Raw genomic sequence first — 26886 nt, 5'->3', positions numbered from 1 at the left:
CACTTCTTGGCATTATAGTGCTGAATTTTTCAGAGACCACAGAGGCACTTTAGGAAGTTATCCAGGCTCTATTAATATCCCCCAGCTAACTTCTTTCCATGACTGGGAAGGGAGGACGTCAGGAGTATTCATTCCAGCTGCAGTTCATGCCAGACAAACAAGCTGACTGATTAATATGTGAAGGTGTTCATAATACTGACAACACAGTTCCTGTTGCTCTAGTCACTTCAATGGAGTTATTCCAATGATGAATTTGGCCCAGGCTACCCAGCATCTGTAGGGTCTGGCTAAAGTTTCTGGTGTGTTGTTGTGATTTTCCAAAGGGCTAATCAGGGAGGAAGTGAAAAAAGATAGGTGAGGAGAGTTGCCTCTCCCAATGAGCAAGAGTGAAGCCATTTTAGGATGTAGAACAGGGGTAGTCAATTATTTTTTGTCACAGTCCTAATTGCATGGCCAAGGTATAGTGAAGGTCTAGGCTCCAGATAAAATAATAATAAACCCCCCAATAATAAGTAAATAAAGAGATTGTGGGGTCCCTTCAAAAGCATCTGGCGGTCTGGATTTGGCCCATGATCTGCCTATTTACTACCCCTGCTGTAGGCCTTTCTCCCTGGTAAGGAGTCAATAAGCATTAGAGGAAGGGACAACCTTTGCGTGTTGCCACCTGCAACTAACAAAGGCAGCTAATTGCCAATTAACTCGCCTTCCCTTGGCTCCTGGGCTGAGCGGGAGGGAGAAGAGGGTGGAGAGAGATTACTGGCCTGGGGGCTGGGAATGCGGCTGTTTGCCCAGCTCCAGCCCTAAAGGTGGTGATGGGTTAAAGAACCGTGTTGCTGCTGCAGGCGTGTTATTCACTGTTTCTGGCAAGCGGGACTTGGTCCCGGGAGAGAGGTGGGGCCGCAGCAGCCGAGAGCGAGCAGGGGTGTAGGAGCTGCGCTAGCAGCAATTGGGAAGCGAAAAAGTGACCGAAGGGGAGGTGGATCCTCTCTTCAGAAGCCGCCTCTCTCCTGCTGCGCTTAGCCCTCGGCTCCCAGCAGGGAGTGGCCGCCTCGGGACGGGCCCCGTGGGACAGCAGCGGTGGAAGGGGCTGAAGGTAGGTTTCCCGTGCTGCCGAGCTGGGGGGAGGCGAGGGCAGCTAAGGGGCAATAGGGGGCTGCCGGTGAGACACTGAGGCTGAAGGAAGATCGGGGGGTGGGGGAGAAAAACGACCCCTCCGCCGCCTTTTCCCCCTCCTGCGGGTTCCCCTGTCTGCGCCGCTGGGGCTGCGCGAAGGGGGCGCGAGCGGAGGGACCTGGCCCAGCGCGCCCCTGCCCGGAGAGGGGAGAACTCAAAGGCTGGGAACTTGCCCTGACACGGGAAGCGGCACCGCTCCGGGACTGCGTTCCCTGGGGGCCGCCTGCTCCTGGGGGTCGGCTGAAGTTCTCGGTCCCGATCATGGGGTCTGCGATTTCCTCCCCCCCCCCCCAGCCCCATTAGGTACGTGAACGGCACTGGGAGTGTCTTCCAGCCTCCTGTGTAGCCCCGGTGGGGGTGGGGGGGATAGGGTGACCAGACAGCAAATGTGAAAAATCGGGATGGGGTGTGGGGTAATAGGAGCTTGTATAAGGGAGAGACCCTAAAATCGGGACATCTGGTCACCTAGGGAAGGCGCTGGAGAAGGGGATGAGTCCTTGCATCTCTGCATCATGAAATAGATCACACTGGTGCAGTATGAGTTCCACTCTTGCTTTGGCTTCAGGGATAACTAATGGGGGAGAAGGCACCTGCTCATCCACGAGATGGGCACCACCAAGACTCAGGTATGTCTTGGTGGGTCTTGGGAGACAGGGACGCACAGAAATGGCAAACTTAAGGCAGTGTTGCTGGGTCTTGTAAGGAAAACAGCACACAGATCACTGGGGCAAAATAGTGTTTCCACTACAGCAGTATGAAGTGTTGCTTTATGAGAATTTGGGTCCATTGTCTTCAACATCTGGAACACACTTGAATCTTGGAGCAGCAGATGGAAATTTCCACACTGTGTCTGGGTGAGAGGACAGGGAAGGAAGGGATCGGCAGAGGTGTGCGCACCTAAGGGGCATGGAAGAGATGTATTTTTCCAGTGATTAGCCCATGAGCCCACTGTACCTGCAATACTATTCAGGTGACTACATATGGATACTTGAATGTAATTTTTCTGAGTGGGGTGTATAGGAAGGTATGAAAAGGACTTGAAAGAACTGGCAACATTCTTGCATTTAATCGTGAAGATGGGCAGAAACCACAAAATCAGATCCAGATCTTGAACATCCATAGCCTGAGGGGAATTTGGATCCAAAGTTTTGCTTTGTGCCTGTCCCAGTTAATATTAGTCTAATTTTGTATAGCAGCCAGCTCTGACTCTTTAAAATTGTTTTTTTTCCCCCCAACAAGCTGTACTATAAAAACATTTTTCTGTCCCTGGGCTTGGAAGACATCAGCTGTTTCTAGACAGTTCTTGTTTGTTTTTTAAACTGACTTGCCTAGGGAAAGCAAATCCTTTTATTTCACAAATGTTAGTAATATACTCCTGCCACTGTATCAACTATTTGGTGCTCAGACACTAACATAGACATAATCAATAAGCAGACTAGCCCAATCTGTGGCTGGACTTACTTCATACTCCTACTGTGCATTATGGGAACCTTCTGGTCTGTAGGCAGCAGATCTTCCAGGCAAGTCAAAAGGAAGCCTTCCCTGGTGTAGACAGTAAAAGTTGTGGTAACTCCTTGGTTGGAAGTTTCTCTTTGTCTGTCTCTGTCTCTCAGTTGCATTCTAAAAAGTTCTATAAGGGTAGGGTCTGATTCTGCCAATCCATACACATGTGCATCCTCCCATGGAGGTAACAAGGACCACTTGGATAAGGGTTTGCAGGACTGAGCCTGTAAGGCGAGAATCGCCCCACTGCAGAGAGCCAGCATCACTGTGCTTATGCACCATATTTTGAGCAAAAGGCTGGTATTTCATGGGAACTTAAAGGAGATAAGTGGACAAATCTCACTGAGTTTCAGTGGGAGTTGAGTGCTTAAATTTCTTAAACTCTTTTGGTAATCTCAACCCTAAGTGGTGTATTGGCTTTGTGGAAGCCCTTTGCACAGGGGTGAATTATACCCCAGAGAGTTCGCTTTTCACTACAGAGACACTTTGCTTTGTTTTGTGTTTCTGTGAGCTGGTTCTGCTTTACATTTTATCACATAGTGCCTGTCAGCATGGAACTTTCACATATTTGGCTTTGATTGTAGTTTTGTCTGCATTTGGAGGAGCCTATGATGCAAATAGGTTGTTCAGTCCATTCAGTCCATTTGGCATAAATGCTTTAAAATAACATGAAATAAGCTCTGTATTGGTGGTGAAATTCTGGTCCTTTTGAAGTCAGTGGCAAAACTCCCATTGACTTCAGTGGGCCAGGGTGTACAAACACCTCAAAATGTGCAGGTGCTTGGAATGTTCTGCTGGTACAATGGTACGTCCACGGTTAAGGAATCTTGAACTGGGTTGTCTAGATATAGGTAAAATTTGGAAAGGTTCATCTGATCTGTGTGAAACTTGTAGATAATACAGTGAAGTAATTATTGGTGAAAAACTGCAAGTTACCAAAGGCACTGAAATGTGAAGATGTGTGTTCTCAGTTATGAATCCTGATGGTCTAAACACAGGCACAGCAAACTCCTTTCATTTTATCTAAAGAGAAAGAACAGGCACAAAGTTAGGCCCTGATCCCTCCGCAACCCTTCCTCTGCTAGAATTATTGCTGTGGGTGAGGGTTTGCAGGATGAGCCCTTAATACCTGCTCTTGCAAGGTGCAATACGCCATCTACTTGCACTGAACTGAGGGTGCACAAAAGTGAACTGGGTCAGGGCCTTAGTACCCCTTTGCCCTACTGAGTAGGTAGAAGAGTTAACAGATGTTTGGAACTGATTAACATCTTCGCGGGGCGCAAGAGATTGTGCTGATGTGGCTGGATTGAGCAATGCTTATTATTGTTTAATTTTTTAAATTAGGGTTTACCATTCAAAGATACACATGGGCAGTAGTGCCTATCTGATTCCTGTAAGCAATAGGTGCACAAAAGAGCAATGACAGTAAGACTAGACAGCCTGAAGTCATAAAAGTCAAGGCAAAAGTAAGAGTCCATTCTGACGAATTTAAGAAATTAGCATATTGGGAGCAATCTCTGTGGTCATTATCATTTGTATTACAGCAGTGCCTGGAGGCCTTCACCGAGGCCAGGGTCCGATTGTGTTGGGCATCATGCTCCTAATAAGAGACAGTCCCTGTTCTGATCAGCTTGCAAACTAAACAGAAAAGACACACACAAGATGGGAGAAGGGGATTTATTATCATCCCCATTTTACAGCGGCACACAGAGATTGACTTCTGTATCACAAAGGAAGTGTGTCAAAGCAGAGAACTAAAGTTAATCTCCTATTGCAACCCAGTTCATTAAGCCACAAGTACCGTTTCATCTTGACATGCGCAGATGTCCGCAAAAGGTACATCTACACTGCAGCTGGGAGACGTAATTTCCCAGCTCGAGTAGATGTACACTTGCTCGCTCTGCTCAAGCTAGCAGGCTGAAATAGCAGTGTGGCTGCACTGGCTCAGGCTAGCCTTCCAAGTACATACCTTGGATTTTGGCCGGAGTTATACCTGAGCATGTAGTCTGAGTCACCACGCATACCAAGCTGCTGATTTTAGTATGCTAGCTCGAGCACAGCTAATGCATGTATGCCTACCCAAGCTGCACCGTGTACACCTCCCAGCTGCACCGTGGTTGGAAGTGAAGTGTAGTTTGTTGGACTGCAAGTTCTACGAAGAGCCCTTTGTTCTGGTTTTTGGACTGTACCTCTACACAGCCCGCAGGAGAGAGACTCAGGCTCGTGGTCTAAAACAGCTGTGTAGAAACTGAGGTTTCAACTAGGACCCAGGGCTGGATTTCCAGTTAGGCACATGCCTACTGTGCCTACGGGCGCTGGCATGCTAGGGCTGCCTAAAAGTTAAGAGGGCTCCTGGCAGGGGTTGGTGGCTGCCCAGAGTATGGGGGTGGAGCAGGGTGAGCATCCGAGTCAGCCCGCCTGGGGGTGCTGTGAAGCGGGCAGCTGCTGAAGGTGCTGGGAGCATCCAAGCCCCTTCCCACTCTCGGCGGCCCTGCTGCCTCTGTCTCATGCTGGTAAGGGAGAGGAAGGGACATGGCCAATGCCCCATTCACTTGCATGGGCAGAGTCGGAGTGTGGCTGCCATGCCAGGCTGTGGGAGGGACAGAAGTCACCCAGGGACCACTAGTTGTGGGGAGAAGTACAGTTCCACCCCAGGCGAGGTGCAAGGGTGGATGGGCTGTGCCCTGGCTTGGGCTGGGAGGCCATGCATGGCAGAGGGTCTCATGCCTTCCCAGGAAGGCTGCGTCCTGGCTACTCCACTGGCGGCGGGGGGGCTGCTGCGGGAGGAACAGGGCCAGAATATTGCAGCCAGCACAGATTTAATACAATACAAAATAAGTTTCACATTCATATTGGTGCAGGGTCAGCTGTAGGGGGGTGGTGGGAGGTGGCGCTGAAGTTGCTGTGCCGAGGGGCATGTAAGGTGTAAATCTGGCCCTGCTAGGACCCCCTCTTTCCCTGTGCTTCCGAGCCAGAGCTCCAGTCCGAGCCACGATTGCAAAGCGTTGTCTACACAGCTATTTTTAGACTGCTACTGCAAGCCCCACTAGCTCAAGACCTCTGACCCGGCTTGGGAGTTTTACTGCTACAGGCGGCACAGACAAACCCATAGTGAAACCAAGCACTGCTTGGAGGGGAGGTGGCAGTGGCAGTGTTTGTACCCTGCAAAGCTCAATTCTGGGTCTGTGAGGAAGATGGGGCCAGCAGGGGTGCTGGGAAAGGAACAGGGAAGCCCTCTAAACCCATCCCACCTCCCCCTGCCCCTGCCAGGCTCGTGCTCCAGCCTATCTAGATGGCCACAAAACTCAGTCCTGGCTCCACCTCTGGGTGTGCCCTAGGCTTCCAGCAGCTCTGGCTGTTGCCTGGTCCCAGGCTGCAACCTCCCTGTGCTGACCTGCCTGACCCCCTGTCCAGGCCCAGTGCTGGCACCTGCTGGTGTGGAGGGTGCTCTGCAGGGGAGGGGAAAGGAGGCTGCCTGGCAGGGGAGCACAGCAGCTGGAGCTGCTGGTGAGGACCTTCTGCTTGGCCCATTGGGCATCAGCTTTTCCTTCCTGCTCCCTAGTGGGGGCTCTGCTGCAAAGGTGTCCCTGCTACCTGGCTCTGGCTGACCTGAGGCTTCTGGCAACTTTAGCTCTTGTGCAGGCAGCCCCTTTCCCTCCTGGCTGCAGAGCATCCTGTGAGCCAGAGGGGAGGAGGTGCTCAGAGGCAGATCAGTGTGGAAATGCTGCAGTCGGGGTGGGTTGCAGGGGCCTGAGAGGGTCTTTCCCTTATGAAAAGGTCTGCAGAATGGAAAAGCTGGAGAATCACTGACGTACAACATTCAGCCTCTACTGGATTTCATAATGTGGAAAGTTCTTGCTATTAGTTGCTTGCCAAGGTTTGCATGACTTGTCTTTGCATAGTTGCTGGAGCTGAGCAAACTGCTCAGTGAATAATTTATTGGTTAAATTTAGCCCCTCCTCCCCCCCTTTTGTTGTTGATGATTTTATGAGTTGTCTGTGAATAGATCAAAACTTCTGCCAACCATGTTGTCAATTTAGAATTATTTGCTTGTCTTATGTGACAGTGTTGCTTCAGAGAGATTTTTGAATAACGAATATTGACTATGCTGTTTTGAGTGAACATATATTGCATGGTGTTGGTTCTGGTCCTCAATAGGCCATTGTGGTTTTAGGAGCTACTAGGGCCCTATTTTTCACAATCTTGGTCTGTACATGTGTTTTTCCCTAATTATGAAAGTTGTTGTCTAAATTTTACCCTATGCTATGTTTGTTTTAAAATAATTCATATACAATTGTCAGAATAGAAAGGAAAAATAACATTAGATTAAATTTAAAAGATATGTTTTACAGCAATAACTAGAGCATTAAGGGGGAAAGTGTATTAATACTTGTATAAAGTAAATATGAGAGAAATCTGCACAGCCTTAGGTGTGTGTGTAACTTTAAACACATGAGCAGTCCCACTACCGCCATGTTCTTATGCGTAAAGTTACATATGGGCTTAAATCTTTACAGATCAGGGCGCTTCTGAATAGTACTTTATTATTGTCTTATGAAAAAGTAAACAATAGTGGTTTGAGTTTCTTAAGTTTACACAATTTTTTCTCTCCAAACCAGTCTCCAACTATAATGAAAATGAATGCACTAACCCCCCCCATCCCCCGCCCCCCCCAAACACTGACAAACACCACTAAGTGTATCAATCTCTAGTTAGTTATTTCTACAGGGATGCAGGAGGACTGGTTGAAGTGAAAGAACTTCATCCCACAAGATAGTGGAAGATGTTAGACACCTGTGTGGTTTTAAAATGCAGGGGAAAGAAAAGAAGGTTCTTCAATTCTTATACTATGCCTAAATAAGATACATAGCAGTTTTTTTTTTTCAATTCAACACAACTTGAAAAACCACTTGCAAGTCTCTCATTTGAAAAATGTCAAAACAGCCTGTTTTGACAACTTCAAAAATGCTTCAAGGTGTGACTATAAACAGGAAAGAATACAAAATCAGTTTGTATTCTGATGACATTTTTGCACTGTTGAAGAATCCCAACATTGGTGAAAGTAGTTGATCTTTTTGAAAAGATCTCTCATTTTTGCATTAACTAGAATAAGTCACATGCAATGGATATATCCAAAAGACCAGATCCTTCTCAGTTTCAGTATTTTCAGTTGCAGATCTACAAAGAAATAACTTCTTTAGGTGTTGAAGTTTGTCCTGATCTTCCCAAAATTGGGTCTATAAATATGGACTATATATATTCAAAGACATTTTCAAAGATGTATAGAGGGGGCATCTCCTCCCTCTGTACTTATTGGGGAGAATAGAAAATAATCAATATGAATATCTACCCAAGAATGACTTTTATATCATTAGCCTATTGCCTTTCAAGTTATCTCCTTTGCTCTCATAAGTAGGCTTAACATCCAATTTATATGGGATTAAAAAAAAACCTTGCTTGTCACACGAGACACTTAAAAACTCCTGGGCAACTGGAGGCATGGGATTGCCAGATTTGTATCTACTGTATATTATCTAGATTTCTAAATACATTCTATTTTAAGGTGGCAGAGAGTCCTGTGACACCTTATAGACTAACAGATGTATAGGAGCATGAACTTTTCGTGGTTGAATACCGACTTCATCGGATGTATGTAGTGGAAATTTCCAGGGGCAGGTATATATATGCAAGCAAGAAGCAGGCTAGAGATAACGAGGTTAGTTAAATCAAGGAGGATGAGGCCCTCTTCTAGCAGTTGAGGTGTGAACACCAAGGGAGGAGAAACTGCTTTTGTAATTGGCAAGCCATTCACAGTCTTTGTTTAATCCTGAGCTGATTGGTGTCAAATTTGTAGATGAACTGAAGCTCAGCAGTTTCTCTTTGAAGTCTGGTCCTGAAGGTTTTTTGCTGCAGGATGGCTACCTTTAAATCTGCTATTGTGTGGCCAGGGAGACGGAAGTGTTCTACAGGTTTTTGTATATTGCCATTCCTAATATCTGATTTGTGTCCATTAATCCTTTTCTGTAGGGACTGTCCAGTTTGGCTGATGTACATAGAGGGGCATTGCTGGCATATCATGGCGTATATTACATTGGTGGATGTGCAGGTGAATGAACCGGTGATAGTGTGGTTGATCTGGTTAGGTCCTGTGATAGTGTCACTAGTGTAGCTATGTGGGCAGAGTTGGCATCGAGGTTTGTTGCATGGATTGGTTCCTGAGTTAATTACTATGGTGCAGTGTGCCGTTACTGGATAATGATCCCTCACTTTCACAGGCCTTGGGTGGCAGGCCAGTCCTCGTCCACAGACAACCTGCCAACCTGAAGCATATTCTCACCAGTAACTGCACACTGCCCCGTAGTAACTCTAACTCAGGAAGTAGTCCATGCAACAAACCTTGATGCCAAGTCTCTAGCTCTCTCCTCTTCCTTCCCCCCCACCCGGCAGTGTTTTCTGTGTGAGCGGGGCTCTGCTGGGTCCAGTGGCCCCTAGTGGTGGCCAGCAGTACTGCATCTCATTTCTATAGTGGAGGAAAGGAAGTTCTGCGCACACTACATTAATTTCTACAAAATTCTGCATTGCACAATTGCACAGAATTCCTCCAGGAGTAATCTACATTGGCATCCTGCAATGTGTTAAGATGATTACAGCATCCTATTTTACTCATTCTCTTCTCAGACCACTATGGGATAACCTGTGCCTCAGGATCAAAATCAACTCCACGGTTAAGACAATATGGATAGAAAAACGATTAGCAAAAATTAAAGTTTTAATAGGGGATGGTAGACTTGCCTCCCTGGATTCTGTGAGTAACAAATATCAGCTACCACTGTCTCTCAGTTCCTTCTTTCAGTGGCTATCCTCAAGGATTCAGGCAAGACTAGGGGACAATTGCTTTGTTTCAACTTTCTCACCTCTAGAGGAACATGGTAAAAATATGTAAACAAAAGTCAGTTTGTAGGAATTAGTTATAAGTGGCTTAATGCTTCCATCCCAGTCTCCAAGAAAAACAGGAAAAAAGAACTTAGCCTTACTTTCACAACAGAAGCCTGGGAGGATATCTGACTTAATGTGAAAGGTACTTCAAGTTCCTTATCCTTGTGATTCTTCTGGAACAAGCTACTGGACACTACTGGACTCCAGATCGATTGTTTAAGGCTAGATTGGCAACAAACTGTGAATGTTGGAGATGCAAACAGACGCATGCGAACCTTTCACTCTCCTCTATACCTGCCCAAAAAGTGCATATGTTCTGGAATGCCATGTTAAGTGCTTTCTCAAAAAATGTGTGTTCCTATCTTTCCTTCTCCAAGCCTGTGTATTTTAGGGGTGCTGAATGAGTTGGTTATTACCAGTGAATACTAAGAAATGGATTGCAGTAACTATTTTACTGGTCAAAAGTTATTTTCAGAAAATGCAAATCTGCAATTCCTCTTTCATACACAAACTGTCTTAGTGAGTTCTCTACTACTGTGTTAATGGAAAATTGACTCTAATAGAAAAAATGGAGATGGCTGATCACACACAATTATTGCATGCTTTTGCAGTTTAGTATATATTAGTACTCGATACTCATAGGTTATGTCTCACTTATTTATCTATTTAGTCACTGTAATAATTATGTTCTGCACAACCTCTACAGGTTTTTTGTTTTTTTTTCCTCAAGCTTTACAAAGAACGAACACTGAATTTTCTTATTTATAAGGTATTTCCATTGTATGTGTGTATTTACATGTTTTGTTGTGTTAAGTTTTATTTTTATACAAAATATTATAAAGAAAAGCTTCAAAAATTGTTTGGAAATAGGAAATTTTATCAAAACCAACATTTTCTGAAGAGGTTTTGGTTTTGAGAAATTGGCTTTTTTTTTTTTGAGAGAGAGAGCGCTCTAATTTAAATAACTATGATAAAAATGTTGTGTTTTGCATGAGACACTTTCTTTAAGTGTTGTTTAATGTACATCAGTGTTTAAATCATGCTAATGGTAACCAGATTAATCACTTGTATGCTGCAAAGTGTAACTTGTATGTGTCCTCAACAAAAAAATTTAAGTACACTATACTATTTGGTATTTTTAATACTCATTAAAATGTAATTTATAAGCTACATTTTTTCTTTTGCATGAAATAAAACATGGCATCAATCCTACTACTTGATATTTTTAATGATACTGTTTGAAATCTAGGATCTGATCCAAAGTCCACAGAAAGCCTCCTGTCAACTTTTATATCTGACATTTTCTTTTTCATAACTGAAACTGCAATCCTCCAAAACTGGTTCAACTAATAGTTAATAACAACATAAAAGTACAACTAGGAACAGTCCTTCAGCAAAAAAATTGAAAGGGTACTTTTTAGATATACCATTAAGCAGAAAAGACTGAAGTCAGTGACTTTAGAAGAGGAGAGAGTGGAGTACATATCTCCAGAAAAGGAGATGTTCCCTTCCTTCATGGAGTTTAAAATCAGGGATGAATAGCAAAACCAAAATCACCTCTGTCTGTCATTAAGACTCTCCAGTGCATGGAAAGGCATCCTAAAATGTCGGATGATCAAATTAGGATTAAGAACACGTTCACATGTTGGGATTTGTAATGTAAGCGAAAGGAGGGGCTCGGGATTTATAATACACTGTTGATGCAGTTCCTGAATAGCAGTATGAAGGAGGAAGCACTTTTATACTGTTACCAGATCCATGTGCACAAAGACATAGGTAACGGGTCAGAAGAAGAAATATCTATCTTGTAGTCTTAAGGATATGATAGACAGGAGAGCTGGTAGAAATGTTTCATATTTGCAACAATATTTCATTAACATTTTAAACAATTTTCATCATTTATTGATCAGTTCTATTAGACAGGGAATGATTTGTTAAGCTCCAAAATGATTCTTTTTTTTACTTGAAATCATAGTCCTTGAACTGAGACGGGAAATTCAAAGCAGTTCTGAAAAGAAAACCCAAGGAAATATCCTCCAAGTGTCAGAGAAAACATAGAGGCAGCTATTTTACTTAGTTCATCCCAATTTGTCAGAATTAGCCAAGAAGATATAATATATCTTTGGAGAAGGAACTGCTAGAAAGCCATTCAAAATGAGGGCAGAAAATGATGGTGACTTCTCTGACAGCACAGGATGAGGTCTGCAAGTGTCACACAGTGAGTGGCAGTAACTCTCACAATATAGCTATAGAATGCTGTGCATAAATTCAGTTTTATATTGTTACATCAATTAAGGTGGTAGGATTAGGATTATTTTAAGACCTGATAGTGTTTTTGACGGTGTAAACCAGAAAAAGACATTGTATCTTACAATCTAAATAGAGAAAACAATTCAGACACAAAATGTCCTGGATGATCACAGTATAGGGAGGCCTGTGAATTATGGGCCAGATCCTCTGCTGGTGTATATTGGCATAGCCCCATTGACTTCAATAGTGCTACGCAGGGTTCAAACTGGGACAGATCAGTAATATAACACTTTTTTAAAGGATACCATCTTGTTCTCCAGAATCTCTCCTTTTTTAAAAAAAAAAAACAAAGCAGAAGTATCTAGCTTTCATAGCAGCAAAGACAACCTTCAAAATAGAAACCTGGTATAAAATGATGCAGAAGTGTCTGGCTGAGTCTGCAGAAAGCTTGAAACACTAGCTCTAGAAGTTGTCCCATTAATTTCAGTGGGGTGTTAACTTATCATTGAGCTTATGAGTTAACTGTCATTGACCTTGGCTTATAGAGTGAGCCTGTAAGAACACTATGACATTTTCCCCCTTTCAAATCAAGCCTTGGAGGTATGCCATTGATAACAGTTGAGTAGAGTCTTCTAGGACAAGAGGCTTGAGCTTGATGTGGAGAGGAAGGAGAGAAAGCCACTGAAAGCATTTAAAGAAAGGAGTGAGGCAATCTGTTTCATGAATGAGAGAGGATTTTAGTCACATTGTTTTTGCTTAAATTGGATGACCGTGAGATGGGAATCAGGGAGGCCAGCAAAGGAGTAAGTTGCACAAGTAAAAGAGGGAGATGACTAAAACATGGACACGTATTAGCTGTATGAGTGGAAAAAGTGACAGCTGACCTACTGTGGAGAAAGAACCAACAGGATCTGGCAATAGCCTGACTGAATGGAGAAAGAGAGGGATGAGTCAAATATAACAGAATTATGAGAGCCTGGGTGATTGGGGAGGTGACGATTTCAACAGCAGGGAAGAAGGAAGGAAAAGGAGAGAGGGTTTAGAAGGAAAGATGGAAGCTCAAATTTTGCTGTGTTTGAGATTCATTGATTATAAAGCAAGAAGAGACCATTGTGATCATCTTGTCTGACCTCCTGTATAGCCATGCCATAGGATTTCCTTGAATTAATTCCTGTTGAACTAGAGCATATCTTTTAGCAAAGCATCCAATCTTTTTTTAAAAAAATTCCACAACCTTTGGTAAGTTGTTCCAAAGGTTAATTACTGTTAAAAATGTACACCTTATTTCTAGTGTGAACTTGTCTAGCTTCAACTTCCAGCCACTGGGTATTGTTATATCTTTATCTGCTAGACTGAAGAGCCTGTTATCAAATATTTCTTCCTCACGTAGGTACTTAGACTGTAATCAAGTCGCCCCTTAACCTTCTGCTCTTCAATAAGCTAAACAGACAGAGCTCCTTGAGTCAGTCACTGTGAAGCATGTTTTTCTGCCCTTTAATCATTCTTTGAATCTGGAGATCACTGTATCCCTAGTTTATCAATGTCCTTCTTGAATTATGGACAGCAGAAACAAACACAGTATCACAGTACAGACACCTCATTGCCAAATACAGAGGTCATAGAACCTGCTCTTCTCCTCTGCTGTGACTTGTGATTCCTTTCTTTATACTTCCAAGGATTGCACTAGCTCTCTGAGCCACAGCAGTATGCTGGGAGCTTGCATTGAGCTGATTATCCCCCTTGATCTCTAAGTCTTTTTCAGAGTCACTGCTTCCCAGGATAGAGTCCCCCATTCTGTAAATATGGCCTACATTCTTTGTCCCTAGACATATGCCTTCACATGCGGCCATATTGAAACGCATATCGTTTGATTACACCAAGCTTACTTAGTGATTCAGATCACCTTCCATAAATGACCTGTCCTCTTTATTATTTATCCCTCCCTAACCTTTATTTCATCTGTAAACTTTATCAGTAATGATTTTGCTTACTCTTCCAGTTTGTTAAATAAGCTAGGGGCAAGAACAAACCCCTCCAGACTCCACTAGAAACACACCGACTAGATGAAGTTTCCTTAATAATAATTACCTTTTGATACCTGTCAGTTAGCTACATTTTAATCCATTCAATTTGTGCTATGTTAATTTTGTATTCTAGTTTTTAATCAAAATGTCCTTGGGGTACCAACTCAAACACCTTACAGAATGGTGTTACATGAATTCTATTACCTTCATCAACCAAACTTGTAATCACACCAAAAAAATATAAATTGGTTTGTTAGGATCTATTTTCCATAAATCTGTATAAATAGGAGTTAATTGTATTATCCTCCTTTAATGCTCTGTTAATTGAATTCATCAGTTGTTTCCTTATTTTGCCTGGGATTGATGTCAGACTGACAGGCCTATAATTACTTGGGGTTGTCCCATTTACCCTTTTAACATATTGGCACAACATTAGCTTTCTTCTAGTCTTATGGAACTTCTCTCCACTTGTTCCAAGATTTATTGAAAATGTATATTAATTGCCCAGAGATCTCTTTAGCCACCTCTTTTAAAAGTCTTGGATGAAAGTTATCCATATCTGCTGATTTACAAAGTCTAACTTTTGTAGCTACTGTTTAATATGTACCTAGAAGGGAAATTGTTTTATCATATGCTGTGACTACATCATATAGTTTTTTCCCATATAGAACAGAAATATATATATTGAACACTTCTGCCTTTTATGCATTATTATTGATGATTCCACCATTTCCATTTAGTAGTAGACCAATACAAATTTTAGGATTATTTTTGTTCCTACTATACTTGAACTCCTCCTTATTGTCCTTAATTCTTCTGGCCATAGGTTTCTCCTTGTGTCCTTTTGTTTCCCTTATCAGTTTTCTGCAATACCTAGCTTCTGATTTATATTCTTTTCTTTCATTTGATATAGGTATTTCTTATGTTACTTTCACGTCCTCTCTAAGGCAGGTTGTTTGTTTTGGGGTTTTTTTTGTGCTTTGTTTTGTTTTTAGCCAGTACACCTTTCTTCCTTAATTGTGGCTTCTTGGGCAGCTAGTAAAATGTTCTTAAAGAGTTCCCAATTATTCTTCAAATTTTACTGTTTAAATTCTCTCTTCCACTTGATCTGGCTCACTTGTTTTCAGATTTGACCCTTTTAAAGCACCATATATATTTTAAAGATTTGTACTTGATTCTGTTTACACATAACATATATAATCAAATCATGACCACTTGTACATAAGCCACCACTAACTTCTAGTTCTGTGATCAGTTCTTCTTTATCTGTCAAGATGAGGTCTAATAAAGATTTCCCCCATGGTGGATACAATGCTTTTTGAGTTAAGATATTGTCATCTGAAATATCTAGAAATTCTGATAATGTTTTAAGTACTGACAGCATGCAGCCATAAGAAGAGCTCTGCGTAAGCTTGAAAGCTTGTCTCTCTTGCCAACATAAGTTGGTCCAATAAAAGATATTACCTCACTCACCTTGTTACTCTAATAGTCTGATACCAACATGGCTACAACAACACTGCATACCTTTACCACGTGTTACTCAAAGACTGATGTACCTTACGATAATGTGGCTTTTTTTTCTGGACACATTGTAGATAACTGCTTAAGGAGCCAGTCATCCTTTTTCTCTGGTGTGGTTTTAGAAGACTGTAACAAACAGTGGAGAAAATAGTAAGACAGTCCAGATGAGATGTTGGAAAGATAGCAGTCAGAGGCATGGCAGGATTGCAGGATAGAACTTGATGTAAGGAGGAGAACATGAGATTCCTAAGCTGAGATGATATGAAGCCATGTGAATGGATGAGATCACTCAGGAATAAGATCTAAATGGTTAGAGGAGAAGAAAGGACCAAGTACAGAGCCATGAGGGACAGTGACAGAAACTTTGAAAGGAAAGGAGTCGCAGAAGAAGAGGTGAGAGGAGAACTTGGAATGGTAGCCATGGAATGACAGCGAAATCAACAGTGTTTATGGCAGCAGATAGATTGAGGAGGATGAGTTAAGAAAAGTTGTCTCTGATCTTGGCCGAGAGCAGGTCATTAGGATCAAACCTACTAAACAAAGTTTGTTCTTCTTTAATATAGGTGAGCTCCTTTCTGGTAATTTAATATTAGATGGGTTAAAATGGAAACACTTTCTCCAATCCTGACCAGGTCCATTCCCTTTGGAACTTCAGTGGCTTGCATTTGTATAATTATTTGTATCACAGTAGTGCTTCAGGAAACAAGTCTTATTTGAAAAATTTCAGTGCTACAATTCAGCTTTCTCTGGTCATCTCTAGTGTCCATTGCAACTCAGTCTCTCAATAATAATAATAATAATATTTTGCACTTCTATAGCACCTCAGTGTTTAAGTCACTGAACATCTGTATGGAAGGGTTAAGCATTATACCCATTTTACAGAGAGATTGTGATTTGCCCCAGCTCACACAAGGAGTAAGTGACACAGCCATATAAAGAACTAAAAAGTTATAGTACACAATCCGCTGATCTAACCACTAGATATTGCAGGGGTTCTCAAACTGGGGGTTGGGACCCCTCAGGGGGTCGTGAGGTTATTGCATGGGGAGTTGCAAGCTATCGGTCTCCACCCCAAACCCCACTTTGCCTCCAGCATTTATAATAGTGTTAAATATAAATTAAACACACTTGTTTATATTAGAGGGGAGAGGGGGAGGTCGCACTCAGAAGCTTGCTATGTGAAAAGGGTCCCCAGTACAAAACTTTTGAGAAACACTAGCATATTGCATAACACATGCTATAGAACTTCTCTCAGTGGTGGGTAGCAATGATAGTTTTCACAATGAAAGTCAAGAAACACCCAGACAGTTTTTTTTGTTTTTTTTTATTCTGCTGTGTAATGAAGTAGTTGTCAATGATACTAGTTTGCAGTCTTTTGCTAGCATTTCAAGAAGGAATAGCAAATAAGGAGAAAGTGGTTACAGTGGTGTCTGTGTTTGGATAGCAGACATTGTGTGCATTTAAATCACCTTTTGATCTGGGAAGGAAGATGGATTTAAAAAAACATTTTGAAATGCAATAAGGAAAGGATGTAACCTTGTTAATGGTGGTTTGAGTGCTGCAGTGCTGAGCATTACCAGAGACAACTCTAGAATAACAGGGAAACTAAAAATAGACTTTGAACTGGGAATTGGAGGAATACAGAAGAGGACAGTAATCTAATGAGAATGAAGATGAAGAAAAATGTACTAAAGGAACAGAGAGCGTATGACCGTGGGCGGACGGAAGGAGAATATTTTAGTATGTATAAATGAAGAAAATAGGCTAGGAGATTTAAAAACACAAATCGCAAAACAAGGGACGTGATTAGATGTGCTTCACTGAGGGGTAAAAGAAGGCAGTACAGATGTATAGATGCTCCTGCTTCTCTTGAAGTCAGTGAGAAGTTGGCCCAATGAAATAATCAGAGGCACACTGGAAAGCATGGCTAGAAACCAGATTTTGTACTGTAAAGAGTTCTGGGAGGTAAAGAGATGCTGTTGATAGTGTGGGCATCATCACATTTTAGACAGCCTTGCTGTCTAGAAAGTGGAAGGCCCATTAGAATCAAATCTTACTGGGATTCAGTATTAAATTAATATTAATTTAATTTTTTTGTTTTGTAAATTAACGTGAATTCCCAGTCCTGCCCTCCACTTCTTGAGTGAGGCAAGCATAGGGAGGCTGTTACTCTGATGGTTCCCAGAGCAGGAAATCAAAGCAGTGTCACTAAGGCCAGGTCTACACGACGCGCAAAAATCGATTTTAGATATGCAGTTTCAGCTACGAGAATAGCGTAGCTGAAATCGATTATCTAAAATCGATCTACTCACCCGTCTTCACCGCGCGGGATCGATGTGCGCGGCTCGCCATGTCGATTCCGGAACTCCATTGGTTTTGGTGGAGTTCCGGAATCGATGTAAGCACGCTCAGGGATCGATATATCGCGTCTAGATGAGACACGATATACCGATCCCCGAGCAATCGATTGTAACGTGCCGATATGGCACGTCGTATAGACGTGGCCTCAGAAGGTAGAGTGCCACATGCTCTTCTCGGACACTGAATGGGACAAGTTGACATTTTTAACCCTTCTGTATCCCTCTATGAGGAAAAAGCCCCAGACTCCACAGATTATTTGAGCGAGGTGAGCTCCAAGCCAGCAGAAGTGTGTAGAGAGTCACTGGTACAAGCTCAGTAGGGAAAGCAGTGGATGGAAGAGTTTCATCTCTTAAGTCCTTTACTGTCCCATTGGGGGGTTCGTGAACAGCACAATAGCTGTAGTTTTAGTTTCTACATGAATGTATAAGTTGCAGAAGGTTAAGGGTCTGCTGGTGAGTTTATTTAAGTCCACTTGTCAGTAATTACTTTATGCTCATGAGATAATGTAGGTGTGGGATTCAGGCCCCTCAGCCTGGTCACTTCTGGCAGGCATGATGAGCACTGACACAGACTTTTAACTTCTCAGAACATTTTCCCATCTATACAACAATTATAAATTCTGTCTCTCTCACAGGAGTATCTGAAGCCTAATTAATTAGTGTGAGAATGTGATTGTTGATGAGCAGTTACACATGAGCAGTCCCACTGATTTAAATAGGCCTATTTTTTTGGAGTAAGGTACTATTCGCTATGAGTGAAATCCTGGCCCTATAGAAGTCAATGAGAATTTTGCCACTTCTTCAGTGGAGCCAAGTTTTCATTCCATTAATCAGAGTATCAGAATCTGGCCCTTTGAGATCCCCAGATTACAGGTGCTATAGATGTGCAATTTATATTTATTACTGTGCAGCTGAAGTCACCAGTTTATTGAACAGCAATGTGGTTTAATCTCTGGAGAAAACTATATTATACTATACCAGCCAGCGTGCTTTCTTTAATCAATTTGAGCTTGTACTGCTCAGTTCAGAATTGAGACTGGGCAGCACTATCCATTAATCTACTTAATCTTCCCAGTTACTTTAGTTATGACTTGAGTCTTTCCTGTTCACCATACAGAACATGCCAATATTCAATCTGATTCTAGTGGTGGGTTTTGGTAACTACTCTAAATGTTGCCCTCACAAAGCCATATTTTTAAATGTTTTGGAGCATGATTGGAATTCATGAAATGACATTTATAAATAAGGTCACTTCAATTTTTTGATAGCATTTGGTGGGTAGCACAGAGATATGTAACTTATGACATGCCAGTCCCAGGACAGCTTTGTCATGAGAAGCTGTGCATTTATGACAGAATCATTCTATTTTTTTTCTCTCTCTCTCTCTCTATATATAAATGTAATCTTTTTTTTTTTTTTTTATAGGTTGGGGCGGTGGTCTGAAGTATGCTGAAGTTCTTTCCATCATGTTGAGTGTGCTTGTTCAGGCCCTAGGCTTTGTAATTTTTGTTTTTATTTTTAGGGTGAAGCTTACCTCAGTGCAGAGCTTTACATGAGGCCTATGCACCACTCAGCCTTACATAATATTTAATGGCAACAGGCCTTGCTGCATTCTCTTGCCACAGGATGAATTTCACCATGTGTAATTAAATTCCGCCCTTGTGATGGATTTCTCACAACAGCAGTTATTTCCCTTATTGCCACAATGCCAGTTTAAATAAAATCAATACAATGTAATGGGGATTTGTGGAATTATGTAACTTATTTTCTGATAGAAAGCACAAAGGTGAGAGGCGAAGACTGATTTGCTATGCTATATGGTGCTGACTCATGGGTGCTTCCAGGGGCTGGAGCACCAATGGGGGAAAAAATAGTGCGGTACTAAGCACCCACCAGCCACAGCTGTTGGACAGGGCCTTGCTATGGCTATAGGTGCTGACTCCATGGGTGCTCCAGGGCTGGAGCACCAATGGGGGAAAAAAAATAGTGGGTACTAAGCACCCACCAGCCACAGCTGTTGGACAGGGCCATGCCAATCAGCTGTTTGGTGGCTGGGGAAGGGGCTTGCAGAAAGCAGCAAGCGGTGGGTGGGCAGGGGCCTCTGTAAAGGGGTGTAGTGGAGGCGGAACAAGGGTGGGGCCTCAAGGGAGGGAACAGAATGGGGGCAGATCACCCCCTGGTGAAAAATAAAACTTGGCATCTATGGCTATGGCCAAGAATACTAAAATACTGAGACCTATAAACCCATAGGCCCGACTGTCAGTATGTATGGTACTTACATGGCTCCCATGACTTTACTGTCAGAGTGACAGACCATCTGTAATATGTTTATCCTCACAACACATCTGTTGGGTAGGGAAGTACTATCCCATTTTCATGGATGGGAAACTGAGGCACAGAGAGACTAATGCTCAGATCCTCATGGGTATTAAATACCTTTTGAGGATCTGGGCTTAAGTCACTTGCCCAAGGTCACAGGGCTCCTGTGATGGAGCAGGGTATTGCATGCTGGTGTCCTAAGTCTGAAGCGAGTGTTCTCCTCCTATTATATCATCTTTCCTCTCCAGCATATCTTCAGATTTTACAAGTAGGAAAAAAGAAATCAATTCCTTTTACCAGACTATAGAGGGAAGGGGAAAAAAGAGAGAGAGAGAGAAATCCCTAGAAGTACGTTGGTGGTAATATTTATTTAAAACTATTCTTTGTATTCTAAAGTATTTAAGACTTTAAAATTCTTTGAAGAGCCTAATTCTGAAGAGCTCTAGGCACTTGTGCAGTTGTTAAAATACACAAGCTACTGATCAGCTACTTGATGCTCAGTTACATATAAAATAACAAAGAAAAGCCTTACACTACAGAAGCTCAGCCTTGTCTACACGGCAGAAGTAAATCGAAGTTATCTAAATTGAATTTATAAAACCGAATTTATAAATTCGAATTAGAGCGTCCACACCACGAATCTCAAATCGAAGTTGTGCGTCCATGGCCCATGTCTTACTTCGATTTCAGGAGCAGTGCACTGTGGGTAGCTGTGACACAGCTATCCCATAGTTCCCACTTCCTGGTTTTCAGCCCAGTGCCTGCTGGGACCAAAAACATTGTCCCGGGTGCTGCTGGGTACAGCCTCACCCCCCCCTTTGTGAAAGCAGCAGCCAACCATTCCGCGCCGTTTTTCCTGGGTGAAGAGAGCAAACGCCATAGCACAGCAAGCATGGACCCTGCTGAGACCATGGACCCTGCTGAGACCATGGACCCTGATGAGACCAGTAATGCAATCGTGCAAGTTTTAAACAGCTCGCGCACTCTCGTGCTGTCTATGCTGAGCCATGACCTGAAAATTCAGGAGGAGAGGGGGAGGAGGAGGTGGAGGAGGAGGGACAGGAGGAGGACTTGGAGTTTGAGGAGGCAGCTGCGCACCGACAGGAGCGATGTTAATGATGGTGATGATGACGACATAGAGAGTGATCTCTCCCTAACCGCAGGACCCAGCATTTTGGAGCTACTGCTGGTAATGGGTCAGCTTCTGCCCATTGAACGCCGATTTTGGGCACGGGAAACAAGCACAGACTGGTGGGACCGCATAGTTTTGCAGGTGTGGGACGATTCCCAGTGGCTGCATAACTTTCGCATGCGTAAGAGCACTTTCTTTGAACTTTGTGACTTGCTTTCCCCTGCCCTGAAACGCCATAATACTAACATGAGAGCAGCTCTCACTGTGGAGAAGCGAGTGGCAATAGCCCTCTGGAAGCTTGCAACTCCAGACAGCTACCGGTCAGTCGCGAATCAATTTGGAGTGGGAAAATCTACCGTGGGGGCTGCTGTGATGCAAGTAGCCAAAGCAATCGTTAGGCTGCTGCTACGAAAGTTTGTGACTCTGGGAAACGTGCAGGTCATAGTGGATGGCTTTGCTGCAATGGGATTCCCTAACTGTGGAGGGGCCATAGATGGAACCCATATCCCTATCTTGGCCCCAGAGCACCAGGGCGCCGAGTACGTGAACCGCAAGGGGTACTTTTCCATGGTGCTGCAAGCACTGGTGGATCACAAGGGACGTTTCACCAGCATCCACGTGGGATGGCCAGGAAGGGTTCATGACGCGCGCGTCTTCAGAAACAGTACTCTCTTTAAACGACTGCATCAAGGAAATTACTTCCCAGACCAGAAAATAACAGTGGGCGATGTTGAGATGCCTGTCGTTATCCTGGGTGACCCAGCCTACCCCTTGATGCCGTGGCTCATGAAGCCATACACAGGCAGCCTGGACAGTGCTCAGGAGCTGTTCAACTACAGGCTGAGCAAGTGCAGGATGGTGGTAGAGTGTGCATTTGGGCGTTTAAAGGGGCGCTTTCGATCATTACTCACTCGCTCAGACCTCAGCCCAAAGAATGTCCCCGTAGCTATTGCTGCTTGCTGTGTGCTCCACAATCTCTGTGAGAGTAAGGGGGATACCTTTATGGCGGGGTGGGAGGCTGAGGCTAATCGCCTGGCCGCTGACTACGAGCAGCCAGACACCAGGGCGATTAGAAGAGCACACCAGGAGGCGGTGCGCATCAGAGAAGCCCTGAAAATGTGTTTTGTCGCGGGCCAGGGTATGGTGTGATTGCAGTGCTTCTTTGCCCTTGATGAACACTCCCGCCTCTATTGACTCCCTGTAAGCAACCCACCGTCCCCCTTTACTTACAGCTTGCTGCAGGACTTTCAAAATCAACCCCCCACCCTTTCATTACATGTGGCTGAAGGAAAGAAAGCCAGTATGTTTTAAAAATCATTTAATCTTTATTAAAACTCATTTGTTATTGCTTTAAAAACATGCGTTCATTTTTAAAGGATCATTCCCTGTAATAAAAGCACCCTCCCCCCTTTGGATGTATGTCTGATTAGAAAGGAACTATATTCAGAGGCACAGATTTATCTAGGTATCCCTGAAAGCTGTGCTTTGGGAGGAGGATCACAGGTAAGGAAAAGCCCATGAAATACATTTCAGCTTCATTACAGCCTTTTGGTTGGGCTCTCCATGGGGGTGGAGTGTGCTGGTGCAGGAAGCCTTCCCCCACGCGTTCTAACACGTCTGCGTGAGGGAGATATGGAACCTGGGGAGCTTGGAGGGTGATTAAACATGGACTGCAGTGGCACTCTGTAACCCCGCTGCTGTTCCTGAACAATCAACATGCGTCTGAGGATATCAGTGTGATCACGCAGCAGCTCCAGCGTTCCATCACGCCAGCGCCTATCTTCCTCCCTGCTCCTCTGATCTTCCTGCCTGTCTTCCTTGCGCCACCTCTCTTCTACCTGCCGGTCTTCCTCTCGCCACCTCTCATCTCGAGCGTCTCTCCTGTCCTCCCGGTCACTGGCATCTTTCTTGTATTTTGCTATCAGTTCCTTCAAATCACTATGATGAGCTGTGTTACTGTGGCTGACTTCCATGACTTCGGAAAACATTTCGTCTCTCGTTCTCTTTTTCCTCTGTCTCTTGGGTAGCCTGGCAGATGGGGTAGTGAGTAAAGAACACTGCACAGCTGTATGGTGGAGGTAAGAGAGAGAAGTATGTAAAAAGATACATTTCTTAGAACAATGATTCCACTCACTCACACAGCACAAAACTATGCACCTTACGCAGGACATGTGATTTCACTCCAAGGTCACATTTTTCATCTTTTAATACTGGGAGACTCTGTCCCTGGGCTCAGAGCACAGTACAGATGCAGCTTGCTGGTACTGCCATTATAAATTTGCTTCCAAGCAGCCATGGTAAGTCTTTATGTTTGTCTCACCCCTCCCTGCTAAAGCATCATCGTAGCACAACTCCCCTCCACCCAGCTACATGGAGTGGCATTACAGTAGCATAATGGCCATGTTTGCTCTCCTAATTACAAATAAATTACTTATTTCAACCAGGTCACAATGAACGATAGAACTCTGGTGAGAGTTACAGCAGAAGAGGCAGAGCGAATGTTTCATGCCTGTGATCAGAGTCCTGGCGCTTATGCATCTATGCTTTGTGAAGCAATGATTCCAAATTACGTCATGCATGCCTGGAGGGGCAAAGCATCTTTCATTGGAGGACCGGCTAAGGCAGCATTGCCCCGAAATTTACTGAAAAGGCTCTTTGATTTCCTGCAATATCAATTCATGGAGATTTCTTGGGAGGATTTTCATTGCATCCCCAGACATGTTAAGGAACTTTTCATGTAACTGTAATGGCTAAAAAGAAATGACAACGCATGCTTAAAAATTGATAATTAAAAAACGCTAGTTTTTAAATATGACTGATCTAAACATTTACTCACCGCTGGTCCCTTCCATGGCTTCACTTTCTGTGATAGTGGCTTGATTAGCCTGCCGCAAGGTTAAATCTTGGGTCAGAAACAACTCCTGGCTGCTGTTGGTAATTGAGAGCTGTGTGCTATCAGCAATGTCTCCCTCCTGTCCCTCTTCCTGATCTTCCCCCTCTGCAGAATCCTCAGCCACGGTTGAAACTGAAATCAGGTCATCTGAATCCACGATTAAGGATGGGCGACTGGTAGCCAAGCCCCCAAAAATTGCATGTAGCTCTGCATAGAACCTGCATGTTTTAGGAGCAACTCCAGAGATCCAAAAGCTCTTCTGTGGTCCATGCTGGAGCTTTTTTTCTATTCTCAGGAGACTGCATTTTTAAAGGTGCAGCGTGATTAACTGCTGCTCAGAGCCCCACGGTGGACAAACAGGAAACTGATTCAAACCTCCACGGGTCTTTTCCTGTTTACCTGGCCAGTGCATAGGAGTTTTGAGTGCTGTCCAGAGTGGTCAGTGGTGATCTGTGGGATAGCTCCTGGAGGCCATTAACTTCGATTTCCGTCCACACTGCACTAAATTCGAATTAGTAAATTCGATTTTAGGGTTACTCCTGTGGTTTAGTAGGAGTACTAAAATCGATTTAAATAGCCCTTTAATTCGAATTAGAGGGCTGCGTCATGTGGATGGGTGCTCCATAAATTCGAATTAAAGCCGTTTAATTCACATTTAAGGCCTCGTGTAGACATGGCCTCAGTAAGAACAGGACAAACTCTAAATGGCCACTTTCAATGGTGCAGTACCTATTATGTAAGTTTATGAAACGGGATTAGACACTTGCTTTTCCTAAATAGCTCAGATTAATATTGCCATACCTTTGTCCAATGTATTAATTTCCAAAATGACCACAAATCATGGTAATAGCAACTGAAAGACCGATATGTTCCCAATATCCTGGCGCACATCCTTCCAAAAAGGTTGGTTCTTCTCATGCTTCACCTTTCTGATTAAACTCAGGAACATCTAATTGTGAGGGCTAAAATGTTGCTCATACTTAATGTCCCCACTAGATTTTATTAGTTATGCAATGACTGTGCTCAGCATTATACAAACACATACCATCTTTGCCACCAAGAGCTTACAATTCAGTTCCATATTACTAGTATCAATTTACTCACTCTTACGCATGTAGCTATTGCTACAATATCAAATTACTGTATTTCCATTTACCCTACATTTCATTATAGTGTAAATATTGGCGAGAATTTGTAAATTCTGCTTGTCTATGCCTTTCAGAGTCTAAGAGCTGTAAACAATGGTTTTTCCAGTTAAGGGGGACTAAAGGCCAAAATCTATAGTCCTTTCTTGGACAAAACTCTGATCTATTCTATAATGCTTAGAATCAGAATGCTTACTGGTATATTCTGTGGCAACATCTGTTACTCACTAATTCTGGCCTTGGAATCTATTAAGGGACCATTGTGGACATCTAGTCTGACCTTCTGTATAACACAGAACTTCCCCAAAATAATTCCTAGAGCAGAAATTTTAGAAAAACATCCAATCTTGATTTTAAAATTGTCAGTGAGGGAGAATCCACCATGACCCTTGATAAATTGTTCCAAGAATCAGACTGTCTACACTACACATCTTTTAGCAACATGGCTGTGCTGCTACAGCTGTGCCACTAAAAGGCATGCAGTATAACTGCTGTTTGTCACCAGGAGAGCACTCTCCTGGTGACAAAAAACTTCCACTCCCAATGAGCAGCATTGGTGTTGTCAGCAGGAGAGCCCGGTTTCAACTTCCAGCCATTGGATTGTATTATACCTTTGTTCGTCTGAAGAGTCCATTATTAAATGTTTGTTCCCCATGTTGGTACTTATAGAATGTAATCAAGTCACCCCTTAACCTTCTCTTTGTTAAGCTAAATAGATTGAGCTCTCTGTCTATCACTGTAAGAGCTCAATCTATTTCTCTAGGTCTTTAATCATTCTCATGGATCTTCTCTGAACCCTTTCCACTTGATCAACCTCCTTCTTGAATTGTTGCTGTCAGAACTGGACACAGTATTCCAGCAGTGGTTGCACCAGTGCCACATACCCATCTGTAAAATGGGGATAAGACTTAATTCACAAGAGTACTGAGGATTCATTAATAAATATGAGTAAATTAGTTTGAGATCCTTGTATGGAAATGCAAAGTATTATGAGGGGAGAGGTAGCTCAGTTGTTGGAGAATTGGCCTGCTAAACCTAGGGTTGATACTTCAGTCCTTGAGGGGGGCCGTTTAGGGAACTGGGGTAAAAATCTGTCTGGGGATTGGTCCTGCTTTGAGCAGGGGGTTGGACTAGATGACCTCCTGAGGTCCCTTCCAACCCTGATATTCTATGATTTATTCTAGATTCAATCAATTTACTGAGAGAGAATCTACAGCAGTGAGTGGGAGAGGAGAGACAAACAATCCCCCTCTCCACCAACCCAAGTTCTTCCTTCCTGACTGAAGCCATGCAATGTAACAATGTGTTGAACCATGTTCTGTTCAACCAGGTTACATATTCCAGGAAACTGATTCTGCTTTCACTTTATGAATAAAGTAAACAACAACTTATTAACCTGTCTCCAAAAACTATGGATGTGTATTACTATCTAAGTAACTTCAGTTTAGATTTAGTCCATTAAAAAGGTCAAAATGTCTTAATTGTATTAATGACCCTATCTGGCATATATGTTTTTAAGGCCACATGTTTACATTTGATGTCCCACTCAGGCAAATAACTACATGTGGGTGGCCTCTTTTGCTTGCACAGAATCCTGTTTTAGTTAAGGGAGCACTGTATGGGTGCAGGC

The 26886-nt window shown here is 43.2% G+C and overlaps 1 protein-coding gene across 5 annotated transcripts in view; it reads left to right on the top strand.

Moving 5' to 3' along the window:
• The first annotated feature begins 737 nt into the window (after positions 1-737).
• The window catches only part of A4GALT (alpha 1,4-galactosyltransferase (P1PK blood group)), a 104068-nt gene continuing 77919 nt past the window's right edge, over positions 738-26886 (top strand). For 2 of the 5 annotated variants that reach the window (XM_032775942.2, XM_032775941.2), the window contains exon 1: positions 924-1093. The gene's annotated coding sequence lies outside the window, so the exon portion shown is untranslated. Of the gene's footprint in view, positions 1094-26886 lie in introns of all 5 variants that reach the window. The other 3 variants (XM_032775943.2, XM_032775939.2, XR_004373106.2) reach the window with 3 other exon arrangements.

This window comes from Chelonoidis abingdonii, chromosome 1 (assembly GCF_003597395.2).
Source record: "Chelonoidis abingdonii isolate Lonesome George chromosome 1, CheloAbing_2.0, whole genome shotgun sequence".
Lineage (NCBI taxonomy): Eukaryota > Metazoa > Chordata > Testudines > Testudinidae > Chelonoidis > Chelonoidis abingdonii.
This window is presented reverse-complemented; position numbering and strand designations above follow the sequence as displayed.